Here is a 6,000-nt window from a genome sequence, read left to right on the forward strand (position 1 = left end):
CTAGCACAGAGCGACTCTTTATGAGCAATTTTCACTGGCAGATTAAGAAAGCTGTAGCACAGCTATTTACATATTGTCAATAAATATAGTCTTGCACTATGTTACCATGTGGAAGTCTTGTTCCATTAGTAACGTTTTATGTAGTAGCAAATGTAATTTTTGTACTGAAGTAAGTATGATAGATAATAATGTTTATAAATAATCTTTTTTAATATCATGCTCTTGGACTGTGCTTGATACTGTATGGTGCTGGTGATAAGAGTAAAAAAATGAGGAAAAATGCTGTCGTGGGCACATAGGAACTCATTATTGCAGTGAGATTCAGGGTCTTGTAAGTGTAATGTTTATGGGTGTGTTTTATATGTAACTTAGTGGAGCATCTTAAAAATGTATTGTAAAATTTGTATGTGCATAATGCAGTAGCATTATGATATTTTAGCAATATTGATCATGTAAAAATGTGCTATATCTCATGAGAGACAGCTCTCACTGACACTTCTGAGAAACAGGCTGTGTACTTCTATCTTGTCACTGACATTTGAAAACCTTTTGGTCAGTGTAGAGCTTACGTGATTGTATGAACCATGTGGGAACAGGAAACTTCAGAAGATTGTTTTCTGATTTGTGCTAATCACAGCGAGGATTAATTGAAATGTGCTATCAAGGAAGACTAAGCTACAGGTGCCTGTATCTTTTTTTCATCATTATTTACTTGATATTGTAGAAGCTCTCAGCATCTTTGAAATACACAATGGTTTCTTAGATCATAACATTCCTTAGTTTTGTAGACTTATATATTTATAAGCTGCGTGTAAGGCTTACTTGAGTTAGTTCCCCATACTTCTAAGGAGTATTTGCCCATGTAAGTATTTTCCAAATGAATTCAGCTGGTTTGCATAATGGCAAAAATTTCCTTGGCGTTTCCACTACAGCCTCATGAAAGCTTAGCTAGGACTTTGTGTGCCAATGCACACAGAAGCCCTTGGGTCAATCTGAGTATCTGCCCACGTGTAAACGTAAAGGACAGAGGGGGGTCCTGTTGTCTTCTGTAGGGCTACTGTGCTGAAAGCATGCGTGCGGTGCCTCGCTGATCTGAGGTCTACGTTGGAGTTTGTGAAGTACTGTACATAAAGCCATCTGAGGTCTGCTGTCTATATGACGCTGGCAACGTGTACGTTTGAAACAAGAATTCCTACTGGCGGAATAAACTGCTGCATTTTATTGCCTCCTCCTAAGAGACCTTGCAAACTACAAGTGGTCAGCTTCTCAAAGAGTACGCCTAAATATATCCAGTTTTCAGAGACAGAGACAAACCCCCTCGTGGGCGAATCGAATCATTCAGAAACACAGCAACAGCAGCAACAAAACCCGAAGGGGAATTTTGTCTTTCTGCACCCGGACCAATAACAATCCCAAACGCTGATGCTTTTGGCTAAAAGGCGTAAGGCATCGGGCTCCCGTTCGGTCGCGCGCGGCGCCTGGGCAGCCCTGCGCTACGGCGGAGGGCTATAATTAGATGAGCAGCCAGCCAAGCAGCGGTGACAGCCTGCGAGCCCCAGCGAGCATGTGCTGGATTCGGCATGTGCCTGGCGCTTATTGGCGGGCGAGGATGCTGCCTGCCCCTTTGATAGGTTTCCCCAGTAATCTTTATGCTGCATTACAGACATAGATACAGAGGTACTGTGTGCATGCGACGGGAGAGGTGCTCAGCTCGGAGCCTAAAAGAAAGCCCCACGGATGAAAGGCACTGGTCTTTGTTGCAAAACATCCGTACTTAAGGACCGCTAGCAGCAAGCGGGGAGAGGTCAGTGAAGGAGTTTTACTTGGTGGTAATTACTTTCAGGTCTTTATCTCTCCGGTGAAAGAGTCATGCATGAAATGAATGCAGTTAATCATGTCATCTGTTTAATTTGATCTTGCTGTCTTTAATTCGTGTGTACACCGGTGGGAGAGCCGTCAGATTACAAAAGATATCATTAGAGTGGATTTAGTTCAAGAATAAGAGTGTATTAATATGGGAATATTGCTTTCATTTGAAATTTTGAGCCTGTGCATGTGAGTGATTTTTACTGGTTGCCTTTTGTTATGCTGATGGAAATATTTCTTTTATTGGGATGTTTTCTGCAGAGCAATTGAATTAGAGCACATATAACTATTGGCACATGAACATAAATCTCTATAAATAATGATTAATTTAAAGAATAATTCTGCAAAGTGTTCTTTAAATTGATCACAGCAATAACTATCTTAATGGTTCTCTTGCAACAAGATAGAGAGATGAGGAGTAACATGCTATTGTTCTTTCAACAAAGATGCTGGAGCCTTCAGTTTGGGTGGATTCTTTGTTTCATCCACTGGGTTTTATTTTAAGTGGATGTCAAAATGAAACTAAAGCCACCCTGCCTGGTAGATTGCAGTATATCCTCTGCTTGCACACACATGTATTTTTATATATATGTACATTTGTATTGTTCTCAAAGGCTGGATTTTGGCCCAAAGCCTTGTTTATTGTCAGAACTGCCTTCAGCAGTAGAATGAAACAAGATAAATATGCTAGTCTTTTCATCTGTGATTCTATTACAGCATTTATCATAGCATCATACTCTTTTAAGTTCTTTTCACACTTGACCTACGCATCAATTGATCACAACTTTTCCTATAAAAAGCATGCATATTTAATGAGCACATTTTACAGTGAAAGCTGTTCAGAACAGAAGGAAGCAAACATGAAGCGGGGGGGGGGGAATCTCTTAATGTAGACATGCCTCATTTGATGACTTTTGAATATTGAGGCTGACTCTTGAGACTTCAAAGTTAATGCCCTTGTCTGTGTCAGGCTCCAGAGCCCACATGAACTTGTATATTAAGTCACCAGTCATCTGGCTGGCTGGCTGCCACCATGCGTCTGAGGTACGAGTAGATTGTCTCAGCCAGGATCAGAAAGGTGTTAGGAATGGGAGCTATTTTGGTAGTAGTCTTCACTCTTCCCTCCACAAGATGTTTTTCCTACTGTATAAACCAAAGCAAAATTTAAGTTGTTTGCTCTTAAAATATGTGGTATGAAACTGTGTTACCTCCTGAGTAGCTACCCTTAAAAGTGGGCATTTGTTCCGTTGCTAACTTTATACGGCTGTGAGTACAACAGATACACATGTTTCATTATTTGTGACAGCATATTCAAAAGGAAAAGTATTTGGGAGGCTTGATCACAGCTGGTACCATTTTCTTTGCTTTTTTTTTTTCTGTTGACTGTAATAGTTACCTTCATGTCTACATTCACACATTTTGTTTCCAAAGTTGTTTTCTTCGATGTAGACTTGGAAAAGAGCATTTTTGCATATTAACAGTTAAGCTGGACAGGGAGGACATGGAATGTGAATGCATGTTGTTCTCAGGCTGTTTCATATTCCCTTGTTGCTCCAAATTACCAACCAAAAGTGTCTTAAAAAGGGTTTGTTAAACTATGCCTTCTGCCTTTTTCAACAGAGGCTTACCTGAAGTAATTTATCTGCATCTTTATGACCTTTGCAAACAGCATCCCACGAAAGGAGTAAATGATGGCAGTGTTAGTAACAGAGAAATGGAGAAAGTAACATCCCCAGCTGAATTATGTGTTTACCATATTCAGACAGTTTATTTTCAAGGGAAGAGAGGCTGATGTTTTCTGTTCTATGTATTGAGCTATCATTATTTCTAAGTAACATAAGGCACAGCTGGAAAAATTAGCATATTTTTGGTGGTGGATATAGGTAATACTACCACCCACTGGCACCGAAATGCTGCACCAGCAGCTATTTAGGTGTGGACATCTCCACCTCCAAAAAGAGCCATGATGATCTACGCAAGCATCACCAGAAAAAAATGACAGTCATGAAACTAGAACTGGTGATAGTGTAATTTAAACTTGCAATGCCTTAACAGCAAAGAATAAGCTACTTTTTTGTTGCTTCTCTCTTTGTTATAATCTTGTTTTTCTTCTGGGTAAACAAAACAAATTGAAGCGCGAGTTCATGTGGATCACTCTAAAAAAAGTTGTCGTGTTTGTTGCCATAAATGTATTTTAACTATAACCAGCCTATTGCTACAGGAAATGTGGCACACTGCAGATCATTCTCAATGAGATTTTATATTCAAGTTTTGCCAGTGAGTTTCTTGATGTAAAGTTTTTAAGTACTCTTTGTTAGGAGATGCATTCATTGCATGTTTGCTGTGAGCTGCTGTGAGCTGTTCTTGTTTCTGATATCTTGCCCTGTAGATAAATCTCCAAGTCCTTTGTTAGGTGAAAGGGAAACTTTTATTTCCAACCAGAAATGCTATGTGTATGTATGGACCAAAAGTATGTTAGAAAAATCAAGGTGTCAAGTGTTTCATATATATATATATACACACACACGCGCGTATATAGCTGGGGAAGAATCACTTATACCATCTAACAGTAATATATGATTGTGTAGAAATTAATATGTTGTTAACACTTTTGATGTCGTAGCAGTACTCTCATTATAATTCAATATAAATATAAATAATACTCCTTGAAGAGAAGCACTTTCAGAAACACTAGCTTTAGCTGCTAGCTGGAGATGGATAGATGCAGTAAACTGAGTGCCTGTAATAAACAGTGCTACACTAGCTCTGTTTTTTTAAGGGATTATGTCTTTTTTTCTGCTATGTGTGTAAGTAAATATTACATTACTTAAAACTATACCAAGTCTAAGGAGGAAGGATGATGTTTAAGGTTAATGCCTTTTTTTTTTTTGTCTGTTGACAGTGAGAGAGAGACTCCTGAAAAACAGTTGTAGGGATGTAGAGTATTACCAGTGTTTATTTTGCAGGATTTGCACTTACATGCCTTACTGATACTTGACTTAAAAACTGTAAGTGATACATGTGCAAAGGTTTACATAAAAATGAGGAAAGTGACATTGTGCCTTAAAGCTCCTTTTTCCTTTTCCTCAGTTTTTGGAACCAACTCCAGTTATTACTTTGTCTGTCTGTTTAAATGGCCGAGACCTTCAATAGCCCATCCATAAATGCTTATTATAACACTTTCAGAGTTCGTGGGAAATCAATAGCCTGTCTTCTGTTGGTTGAAGGTCTTTTTATTCTTTTAAACCTGAAAACCTTTGGGAGGGGTGGTGGGGAGGTGCAGGATGAGCCCTCTTGGTGGGGATTCCCTCTGCAGCCTGGGCAAGGTGTGCCTTTGGTTGGGAAGGCCTTATCATCATGGCACTCCTCCCACGCTGATGCAGCAGCACTAATTAACGGGGTCAGAAACCTGACCATGTTCTCTGCAGATGGCTGCTGCCCCAGTTTGAGGGCACGGGTGCTTCTGTGCCCAGGGACTGGGTGCAGGCAAGGGCCCATGGTGGGGAAGGTCTGCCCTGTCCTGCCCCTCTCGCAGGAGTCTTGCTCGTCCACCACAAGTTATTCTGGGGACTAACTATGCGGAGTCAGAAACTTAAAGCAGCGGATGAAATATGTCTGGCTCTAGGCATCTGCCTGTCAAACGTTTGCAATGTTTAGAGGAAGGTTGTGTTTGATAGACCAGGGGTTGGAAGCAGCAATGTCTTTTCCTTGCAGGTCTCACAGCTGCAGTAGTATGGTGAGTTGAAAACAAAATGGACATTATTAGATTAGATGATCTCTGAGGTTCCTTCCAGCCTATGCCATTCTATCATTCTATGATTATTTTTTTAAAATTTACTTTTAATCACCTGTTATGATTAATTTTAATTGTTTTTAAATGTATTACCTGCAGTGTTAAGTGTGGATTGATAGATTTCATGTAGAATACAACCGGAAAATAGTAATCCTGGATGCTATTGTCTGCATAATCCTGGTAATGAGATTCCTATCTCATTTTCACGCTGTCCTTCATGGATGTGCTTCAGCCACCTGTAGGCACAACTGCTTGCTACAACCTTCCCACAAAGCAGCTGAAGTTTCCAACCCAGATCCTCACTTTGTAAATATGTCATTTTTAAACATGAATTGCCTGTT

Source organism: Tauraco erythrolophus, chromosome 3 (genome assembly GCF_009769465.1).
Source record: "Tauraco erythrolophus isolate bTauEry1 chromosome 3, bTauEry1.pri, whole genome shotgun sequence".
NCBI classification, from domain to species: Eukaryota; Metazoa; Chordata; class Aves; order Musophagiformes; family Musophagidae; genus Tauraco; species Tauraco erythrolophus.